The 11,198-nt window shown below is 52.6% G+C and overlaps 1 protein-coding gene across 1 annotated transcript in view; it reads right to left on the reverse strand.

The window, feature by feature from the left end:
* The window catches only part of LOC122383099, a 35,055-nt gene extending 34,278 nt beyond the window's left edge, over positions 1-777 (reverse strand). Inside the window, exon 1 of the mRNA XM_043369217.1 lies at positions 670-777. The gene's annotated coding sequence lies outside the window, so the exon portion shown is untranslated. The remainder of the gene's footprint in view (positions 1-669) is intronic.
* Between the last annotated feature and the right edge of the window lie 10,421 nt (positions 778-11,198).

Here is an 11,198-nt window from a genome sequence, read left to right on the forward strand (position 1 = left end):
GAATCCAACGAACCCCCTCCCCCTTATACGTTCGCGGCTGACAAAACATCAATATGGGCCGGAGTTAACATATGTGGAAGTACAACATTTACTCAGGCTATGCGTGTTTATTGTAGGGCCGTAAATCTGAAGACCCTTTCGGGTCGAAACGGTTCGCTTTCGACTTTTGACCCTTTCGGGTCGAAAGTCGAAAGCGGCAGCAGCCAGTCCTCCGCGACAGGTCACGTGGCCCGCTGGCTGCACGGGCCGGCCGGTCACGTGAGCCGGGCCGCCACGCGGTGGGTGTCGGCGGGCCCCTGAGCGGCGGACCTGTGGGGTACTCGGCCCTGGGCGGCACGTCTGATCGTGCTAGCGCCACAGTCTGCCGGCCCGCAGTAGAGCCAACAAGTCCCTGCCCACGCAGCACCATGACGGGAGCCAAGTCAAGCGGCGTCACACGCAAAAAGACAGACAGCTCACGTCAGCACCGACTGGAACGTAATCACGATGACGGAAATCGGGTCACCGCTGCGAGTGAGAGCCAACACACCGGTATCAAGGACAGCGACAAGACCTCGCGCCGGAGAATGTTCATCGACCACCGCCACTGGCATCAGGACAAGACAACAACCCCTCCCCACTGCAGATCCCATCACGAGTACTACCCCACTGACACTACTCGGTACTCACCGCAGCGACCGTAGTATTCCTCCTCCTCTATCAACTATTCTCCGTCCCGCTCCGCCGTGCCAGGCGTCTCCACCGGCTGCGGAGGTCTGCTGGCTGCCAGGCGGCGCCGCAGCGCCAGCCGCACTCCCAGCGTCCGGACGAGCCCACTCTGCGCGCCGGGGGAGGCAGCTGCCGCCACCGCCGCCGCCGCCCGGCCCAGCCCAAGGCCCAGCCGGCCGCCGTCGGTAAACAAAGCGACCGCGCGGGCGGCAGCGGCGGCGCGCGGGCGGACGATCAAGAAGGATATGCAAGAACGCGAAACGCTGGCAAAAGATAACCTGAAGGACAGTGGAATTCCTTCCGCACATGGACGGTCAGCCGGGTCTTCGATTCCCCGTCTTTGCGTGAATAAATCGATATTGACGTTATACGGTCTCTGCGGCGGTCGGACGCCGAGGAGCCGCGCGTATCGGGCGGCCGCTGTGCGGGGTCTCGATGTCAGGGGCTGTACGGAGCGGCCCGAGCCAGCCGGCTGGCTGGCGCGCCGCGGCGGCGGAGGCCGGCCGAGCGGGCGGGCCGCGGCGTCAGCGGTGCCAGCCTCTGCGGGCGGCAGGTCACGGGTGGTCGCTGCGGCCTGCGGGACGGAACGGGGCCCGCTCCGTACCTTCAGCCGCAGTCGGTATCGGTCGAGTTTCAACTGAGACGTCATTGTCTAACGTTCTTGTTCATAGGACGATGACTACTTCGCTGTTCATTACGTCGGCAGTCGCGAACACTCGTCATCCAAAACGTTCCGGTGCACTCCAAGGAAACAGTTGACTTTCCTGCAGCACTTAACGAGTCACGGCGGGAGCCACAGCAATCGCTATCGCCGCCCCCGTCCCCGCTGTCGGGGCCCGGAAACGGGCCGCCCGCCTCCGACGACCCGAAGAGATCGGCTCCTGGTGACGTCACCGCTCGGTGAGGTGACGGCACCGCTGCTGCCGGCGGCCTTGGCCAGGTGGAACTCACCAGGCCCGCGGCGTCGCGCCGTCAGACGGAGGACGGCGCTCTCCAAACCGCTCCTCGGCATCGGGGAGTGACTGTCAGTCGGTCAGCACTCAGCACGCTTCGTTGTTCGGCGTCGGTAAGGGTTGGTTTTCCGTTTCTGTTCTACCCGTCAACCCACCGCTGATTAGGTCTGAAGACCGTATCGGCGCCGCGGTCACAGGCTCAGGAACTTGTGATCTGCGACAGTGCGACTTCAGTCCAAAGGTCATCCGTTCAGTGGTCCATACCGAATCACCGATTGCCTGGTGCATTGGTTTGACCCGTTTGATCGCTGGTATTTGGGCAAATTTCGGAGAGAATTGCGAAGACCCCATCCAGAAGGACACACAAGTCAGAGCTACGAAGTGCGATTCGAGCCAAATTCAATCGAAACTCGGCTGAAATGAGAGGCCATCGATCGAAACCCCCGATCACGGTGCAGCGGTTACTAATCCGCCTCCGTTGCCTACTCATTGAGATAAGCGAGCGTGGAGACGTCTGACGTTCGGTGTGGTGTCAGGCTCAGAGGAGTAGTCTCGTAACTCGCGAGTCCTCTCACCATGCCCGACACTATACAGGAAGTGCAGTCAACAGAAGCCGCCAGTCGGCTCCTGTATATGTGTTGCTGTGTTCCGTCGTCCGCCGGCGAGATACCGTGACCCGGTGGGTCGTCGATGGTTTGGGCCACCGACGACCCCTTGTGTCTTGTGAGGTTGATAGACATTCACATTTGATAGCCATTCCGAGGCTCCGCTGATGCGGGCGCTAGAGGTGTAGCTACGTGTATGCACGATTGGAAATCGTGTAACAGCAACGTCTGTCATAAAGCATCACAGAATGTAGGTATTCTTCACGATTTCATCCTTCACCTAAACGGTTCGCAACATTGCATTGGCTGTATTGTCAGGGCTTCAAGAAGAACAGACCCGGAGTTAATACCCAGTCTCTCTTGTAGAAAATAACTTTTAGGTACTGGTATCTAAGGGTATATTATTATGTTTTGTATTTTATATGACATGGTTGCTTTCGGCGTCATCGTAATTGACGCCTACCTGCTTCTCACCAGGTTAAATATTTAGAATTTCTAATAGGAAATTTAGAAGAAAAGGTTGACCTCAGGTCAACCTTTGACCGTGACCTTTTGAGGCCAACTTATATATCATTCGATGCGGATTGACGAGCTGAACACAATGAGACCATCCGCGCGGCTTTATCTTGTTCCTGTACGGAGTTATTGGCAAAAACCCTTTGGTGACCTTTGATGACGTCACATGACCTTACAGTTGCCCAACAGCAAAACAGACCTCAAGGTAGTGAAGGTTGATCGTATATGAAGTCATGTGTGGTATATGGGGCCATTCCTACCCGTTTTAGTGGTAAAAACAGGGAGCTGATAATATTCCCCCATTGACTTATAATTCGTCGAGAAATTGACCTGACCTTAGGTCACCGATATCAAAATTCCGAGATATACAAATTGTAGCTACTAATGACCTAATAACATCCTGCGACTTTAAAAGGCCTCCGACATCTACTGTAGCTCTGGCACGGTGACAAAGTTGCAAAAAAGTGACTTGAGGTTGGGTTATTCAAAGTGACCTGGTGACCTGACCTTAAAAGTTAGGAAGTTCAAACCTGGACACCATGTGTAAAATTAATGAGCTAATAGTCGTACTAAATTTCGCGGCGCTACGCGCCGCGGTTTTTCCGCTATTAGCGAAAAAAACCTCAGGGGGGCGGATATCCGTCCCCCCGTCGGTGCGCGTGTTAACGATTAACGGTTTCAAGTTTGCTGGAAGGTTATTCCCGAAACTGTCTTAGTCTGTCACATTTGAGTAACCAGGTGTTGGGTTTCAAAAGGTGGCTCCAGCAGATAGATTCACATTGCAAGACCAGGATCAGAATGTAAATCGTGTAAAAAGTACACGGAAATAAATGCAATAAATAGGCAAAACAGAAATAACCGATCGTCGACCAAAAGCTTTACTTGTGGTTCATGCGGCCAGCGGCCGAATCATTTGCATCAGGCGTGATTTGTTATATACCTATCATCCCGCACCGTAGACAGTGGTTACAAAATTGCTTCACGAACAAGGAGAGAAAACTATCAATCAGATGTCGTGTAACTGATTCGTAAATGTCTATGTAGACGATTAACAAACTGTTAAACGTCAAGTAGACATTTTGTCTAGTCTGAAATACGTCGTATTTTTTAAATAAAATGTATTTTTACCTTTAAGCGCCCGAAAGATATATCGGCGGTACGGGATAAGATTATTACGGAGCGAGCGAAGCGAGCGTAGTCTTTCCTTAGATTAACGGAAATTTCTGAGTATGAGCGGCCGGCCGGCCGGCCGGCCGTGGTCACGATTCTGCGACGCTTATATCTCAGCAACCACTTGACCGATTTACACGCGGTAATTTTTGCAGGGTAGCTTCATTCCTTCTACCAAGTATTGGACTATTCCCGATGCATGTGGGTGACCCCTTATGCACGTGCCACGTGCAAAATGAAGAGGTGTCACTTTTGTAATTGTTGCAATATCTCGGTAACTAATTGGCCTATTGCGCTGAAAGTTGGCATGTAGGTAGGCACCCACTAGGCAATGCATATCCATGTGCCAGAGTTGGGGTGCTGCTGCACGTGCGCACGTGCAGGGGTGGATTCCAGATCTCGAGAACGGCTCGACCGATTGCGCTCAAATTTGGTACATGGCTAGGGACCGGTTAGTAGGGTGCCGTGCAAAAGTCAGTTGGGACCCATTTTGCACGTGCGCACGTGCAGGGTGCCGCTTCCAGATCTCGAGAACGGCTGGGCCGATTGTGCTCAAATTTGGCACATCGCTAGAGACCGGTTAGTAGGGTGCCGTGCACAAGTCAGTTGGAGGTACCCCCTCGAAATTTCGCACGTGCAAGGCTCACCCTCTCGCTCGCTCCGTTAGTCGCCCCAAAAGGCGTTATACTGGTTAAACCGCTGGTTACGGAGCGAGCGAAGCGAGCGTAGTCTTTCCTTAGATTAACGGAAATTTCTGAGTATGAGCGGCCGGCCGGCCGGTCGGCCGGCCGTGCGGACGCTTTTGCGAGGCTTATATCTCAGCAACCACTTGACCGATTTACACGGGGTAATTTTTGTAGGGTAGCTTCATTCCTTCTACCAAGTATTGGATTATTCCCGATGCATGTGGGTGACCCTTTATGCACGTGCCACGTGCAAAACGAAGAGGTGTCAGTTTTGTAATTGTTGCAATATCTCGGTAACTACTTGGCCGATTGCGCTGAAAGTTGGCATGTAGGTAGGCACCCACTAGGCACTGCATATCCATGTGCCAGAGTTGGGGTGCTGCTGCACGTGCGCACGTGCAGGGGTCGTTTCCAGATCTCGAGAACGGCTGGACCGATGGCGCTCAAATTTGGTACACGGTTAGGGACCAGTTAGTAGGGTGCCGTGCACAAGTCAGTTGGGACCCATTCTGCACGTGCGCACGTGCAGGGTGCCGCTTCCAGATCTCGAGAACGGCTGGGCCGATTGTGCTCAAATTTGGCACATCGCTAGAGACCGGTTAGTAGGGTGCCGTGCACAAGTCAGTTGGAGGTACCCCCTCGAAATTTCGCACGTGCAAGGCTCACCCTCTCGCTCGCTCCGTTAGTCGCCCCAAAAGGCGTTATACTGGTTAAACCGCTGGTTACGGAGCGAGCGAAGCGAGCGTAGTCTTTCCTTAGATTAACGGAAATTTCTGAGTATGAGCGGCCGGCCGGCCGGCCGGCCGGCCGTGCGGACGCTTTTGCGAGGCTTATATCTCAGCAACCACTTGACCGATTTACACGGGGTAATTTTTGTAGGGTAGCTTCATTCCTTCTACCAAGTATTGGATTATTCCCGATGCATGTGGGTGACCCTTTATGCACGTGCCACGTGCAAAACGAAGAGGTGTCAGTTTTGTAATTGTTGCAATATCTCGGTAACTACTTGGCCGATTGCGCTGAAAGTTGGCATGTAGGTAGGCACCCACTAGGCACTGCATATCCATGTGCCAGAGTTGGGGTGCTGCTGCACGTGCGCACGTGCAGGGGTCGTTTCCAGATCTCGAGAACGGCTGGACCGATGGCGCTCAAATTTGGTACACGGTTAGGGACCAGTTAGTAGGGTGCCGTGCACAAGTCAGTTGGGATCCATTCTGCACGTGCGCACGTGCAGGGTGCCGCTTCCAGATCTCGAGAACGGCTGGGCCGATTGTGCTCAAATTTGGCACATCGCTAGAGACCGGTTAGTAGGGTGCCGTGCACAAGTCAGTTGGAGGTACCCCCTCGAAATTTCGCACGTGCAAGGCTCACCCTCTCGCTCGCTCCGTTAGTCGCCCCAAAAGGCGCTATACTGGTAGGTAGAAAAGTCTTTTAAACGTCTCGCCTATTTATTTATATATACGGTGCGGGATAATAGTTATGAATGACATTAACATTTACTTAGCGGAAATGTGAATATGAATAGACATAGTTATGATGCCTAAGTCTTCAATCTTCAGCATTATAAAAATCAAACGCCTATCAATTTTAAATTAGTTAACACCAGCAATGTCAATCGAGCATCGACTGTAATTATGTAAAGCAACGAGCAAAATGGAACAAAATCGACAAAAGTACCTAGGTACCTACCCCTATAGAAGAGGGCGAAATAGAGCGAAATTTAACCGTATTTTGCTTAAGGTGGGTAAATGCAAAAAGGAAGAGCATCGACTTTCATACTTGATAAGTAGGTACCTAATATGTGAAATCGAACACAATTGAAATTTACCTTTTTACAGGTAGTGGCAAAATCAAACAAAATCGAGCGTATTATTACACAGGTAAGACAAAAGCGACTGTATTTTCTGTAGGTAAGAACAACAACGAACGACATCTGTATTCTGTAATTCTCTAAAAGTAGGGGCGAAATCGAACAAAAATGAATGTAAAGGCTGAAACAGACTCTTTCTGCAGTCAGGAAATCGTATGCGAGAGCCTATTGAAACATACTCACGCTCGCAAGTCGCATCAATCGTATCCACCTCCCGCATGCGATTGATGCGGGAAGGATTATAATGCATTTGAATAGGCTCTCGCATGCGTTTTCCTGACTGTGGAAAGAGTCTGTTTCAGTCTTAAAGCTTTATAGATAATGACAGGGTAACTTTTAAAGGGGGGGAAAAGGGGTACCTATTCCCCCTTCGAAAATTCCGCTCCCCTTTCAAATTGTGCGTGAACGGCTAGGGAGGGAAGGGGGAATTTTCCCCTTTCAAATTTATTTTTGAGCCCATTTTCAATCAATTCGCTACTCAGATTCTATAATCATCGTTGATCAGACTCTAGTCATCAATCAACGTTGCTGGCGCTTAGATAATTTTCAATTTGAGGTTCCATCCAACCATTTTTCGTTCAGTGCAGCGGGAACTCCAGATTTGACCCGATACCGATCGGATATGGTCGGTGGGACCATCTCTAGTCTTGTCTCTTCCGTCTCTTTGCAATCACTGACATCGCTACAGGCGTCGGCGTAGAAACCGGCGGGGTACGGGGGTCATGACCTCTCCGAAGTCCGAACCAAGGGTCTTCCTTCGAACCAGGGTCCTTCAATCGGTCTTGGCCTAGCAAAAATAGTCACGTGTTAACCTCTCTCTATTTAGAAAGGCGCTACTTGATGTTTGGCCAGGGTAATAGGTTGATACTACTGATTGACATTTGCAAGGGCGCAGTCAAGTTGGGACCTCCCTTGCCCCTTACCGCCAAAGTAGGTAGGTACCTACGTATATTTTTAGTTAATTTTTTTTTTTTTTTGCAATAACAATATAAAGTGGCCAGAATCCGGGGAGAGAGTAGGATTTGGGGTAGGTAAGGTTCTCAGGCGCCATCCTAACAAAAACCTAATAGCATTGGGCCCCCCTTTCAGATGCCCCTGGATCCGCCCTTGCCCCGAACTTTATTCCCCCTCTCGACTTTTCCTGTAAAAGTAACCCTGGATAATGATAAAATCGAACAAGATCAACCGGGCAAAATCGACCTACATTATGAAAGTACACAAAACATACAAAATCGACTGCCATGCTCTATGCTTCAATGTTTATTGTCTATATGATAAGGTATGAGGGCAAAATCGAACTAACAAGCCATCAAACAATAATGGTCCCGCAATAAATTATTTGAGCTCCTTCATCCTTACAAATGGACCGTCTAGGACTAGGAACAGATATCGGGGAAGCAAGTGGTCCGTGGAAACATCCTCTCTTTCCGTTCTATTTTGATTTTAGTTCGGCTTCCGCTTCTCTGTCGAAGAGACGAGGGTTGGGTACTGGAGGCGAGCATGTGTATGAGAATAGACCGCGGGTGGACTGGTCCAGCCGATCGCCCGGCCCCTCCGGCCCCTCCCACCGCAGCCCGTAAGACGTCACGGGTCATGACGCGCGGCGCCTGAGGGCACGGGACGGTGACCCCACGACACGTGGCTACCGAGGAGGGAGGGCAGGGATGAGGCACTGAGCGTTGGCGTTTGTGTGTTGCGGCGCTCTAACATAACCAGATAGATGATCACAGATGATGTTGACCGTACCGCAGTCCGTATTGTTAGGTATATCCTACCGACGCGACTGTTGGAACAGTTGTAGGGCGCGAGACTAGGCAAACGACCACAGAGAGTGCGGCGACAAAATCTGCTGCCTGTTGCTCAGGAGGGTATAAGTCCACACAAGCTCATTACGACCCGAAGCAGGGGCCGGTGTTAGGCAGATTTACCGCTAGCCCCGTCAGCTAGCCGACACCGGAGCATCGTCCCCCAAACATAAACTGCCGCCCGCCCGGAGCATGTGATTCTACCGACTGTGAGATGAAGTGTGAACATTCACTGGTCCGGCCTCCGGGCGCCTCCCAGATCTGGACGGGGCTCACACCCGGCCACAGTTCCGAGCAGCGGCTCTGCCCGAGCCCCGAGCCACGACCGCGCACCCGTCACCTGCACCCAGCCGACCGGCCCGGCCGGGGACGTCTTTCCACGCCGGGTGCTCGGCGCACGGCGCACGGCGCACGGCGCACGGCGCACGCTCCGGTCGGTACGGACAGGAGCGCGGCGCCGTGACGTGGCGCAGGCGGTCCGGCCGGCTGGCGAGCCTCAGCGCCGGCTGGGAGGCTTTGCGGCAGGCACACGGGGCGAGGCGGGTGAACGAACCAGCGGGTGAGCGAACCAGCACACCGTGCAGCTGGGCGGCTGGCTGAGGTGCACCGCGTGCGGGGGCGACCACTGAGCGGGCTGGGCGGACCAGCACTGCAGCTGGGTGAGGGACACCTGGGGCGGGGTAGGAGTACGGTCCAGCCGGTGAGCGGACCAGCGACTGAGCGGGCTGGGTGGACCAGTGCAACGGCTGAACCTGAGCGGCTGGGCGTGTGATGGCTGGGGCTGCAGCCTATATGCCATCGTTCGTTCGAGAGACAAAAAAGCGATACTTTCCAGACGTTACTAAAATGATGCAGTAAAAACGTCGTACGTATAGGTGTTTTGTGTTTGTTATGATGCTGCCATGTCCTTTTACCCTACGTTTTATAAATTTCATTCCGTTTTACACTAAAGCCGCCTTCTTTTACTGCAAGGCATTAAGAAATCATCCCGATTCACCGTTCTTCAACAGTCGGTGGTGTCAATTAGACGATGGAGATACGATCATGGATTTGTTTGGTCCGGCTGCGGTCATGTGGAACTGAGTTGAAGTGTACCGTAAGCGGCTCAGCAGTTTGGTTAGTAGTAGGCTGCACTCCGTTCAAGCTTCAGGCGAAGTGTCCGACATCGAGCCGCTCAATGGGCATTGGCCATGGACCAGGGTAAAACACAACAACCATTACATAGGGCGACTCAGCCGTTATGATGATCTTTCATTGTGGTCAGGGGCGTAGCCAAGGGGGGGGGGCATAGGGGCCATGCCCCCCCCCCCCTGGAGCCCAAAAGGGCCCCCATCGCGGTGTCATAAGTACGGTAAGGGGCACAATAAAAGTAGCGTAAGGGCCCCTCGGGGCACTCCACTGGGTTCGCGGGGGCCTTTCGGGCCTGAGACCTTGCCGCTAGGGCCCTCTGGGCTCTCTTCATTGGTTATAAAAGGGCCCTTCGGGCCTGATGCTTTGCCACTGGGCCCCTCGGGGCCCTCTCCATTGGGTCCGCAGGGGCCCTTCGTAATTTTAAGGTAGTTAAGCAAATAACTGATTGTACCTAATTGTAATCAGCAAGCTGTCATACAATTAAGAAAATGTTGGGCCCCTTCGCCCACATGGGCCCCTTTCGGTTTGATTGCCCCCCCTCCCCCTGAAGAAAATCCTGGCTACGCCCCTGCCCTTAGACGGCTTACATGACCCTCATCAGACGGTTTACGAGGCTCTCATGGGCTGTAGGGGCCTTTGGCGGTCTGAAGGACCCTCATCCGACCTACGGGGCCCTCAAGACCGCCTTCAGAACCGGCTGAGCGACTCTATGAAGCTATTCGTGGGCCTATCTAGCAGAGACCCATGGACTGCTTGCCCCTCAGTTCTAACATTTTTTTTTATTTTTTAAATATTTTTTTAAAATTTATTTGGGCCCCCTCCAAAAAATAGTGGATGAAATCCGATGACTTTTTGGATTTTGAGGGGGTTTACCTTGGGCCCCTGTAAGTTTGGCCCCCTCCTGGAGGAAATCCTGGCTACGCCCCTGAGTGTCGAGGGATTAGGGAGTAATTAAACGGCGCCGACGCCTAAAAAGGCCAGTAACGCCACTGGTAGTTGGATACGTTAGTGATCTTCCGTGATATCCCGCGCCGGGCCGCGCGCCGGTGCACGGCGCCAACCGCGCCGGGCCGGGGGAAGGGTGTCGAACACCCCCGTCTGTATCTAGGGCCTTGCCCCCGTCTAACTCAGCTCCTGGGCCACGTATAGCGGCTCGCGGTAAGCGGCATTCCAAAGAGCATCCAAAAGCAGGACGACAGCACTTCGGTCATTTTTTAAGGTCAGGTCAGAGGTCAGGTCACCAGAGGCATCAAATTTAAAATGTTGCCTATTTCAACATTTTTTATTCGAAATCCCGGTGCGTAACTCGGAAATCAATAGAGCTACAGCGCTGCGGGAAAGCGCATTCCATACCTACCTATCCCTTTTAGCGCTCTTTCCGGAATGTTTCCTCAGACTTGACCTTAGGTCAACGGTTTAGCATCCAGACCAGAGGGCAAAAACTCCAAAAATAGCTGTTTTTATGAAAAGGGCTTTTGTGCAATAGCTTTTGACTCAAGAAAGTAACATTTTTTTTGCCAGCATCGTTTCCCTCTCGTCCTGACGCGTCGAATGACCTACCTACAGTTTGACAGTGAAAGGTCATTTTGAAAATTTGACCTCAGGTCAAGGTCATGAACTGACCGGAAAAGAACATGCTGCATATCAGTCGAAAAATTTATACCGAAAAATTGGTCAAAAGCTTATCGCATTACCACGACTCGCTGTTGCTAGAGCTGCCCGGGGCAGCTGTCGCACATTCATCCATTAGGTAC

This window comes from Amphibalanus amphitrite, unplaced genomic scaffold (genome assembly GCF_019059575.1).
Source record: "Amphibalanus amphitrite isolate SeventyFive unplaced genomic scaffold, NRLGWU_Aamphi_draft 000155F_arrow, whole genome shotgun sequence".
Lineage (NCBI taxonomy): Eukaryota > Metazoa > Arthropoda > Thecostraca > Balanomorpha > Balanidae > Amphibalanus > Amphibalanus amphitrite.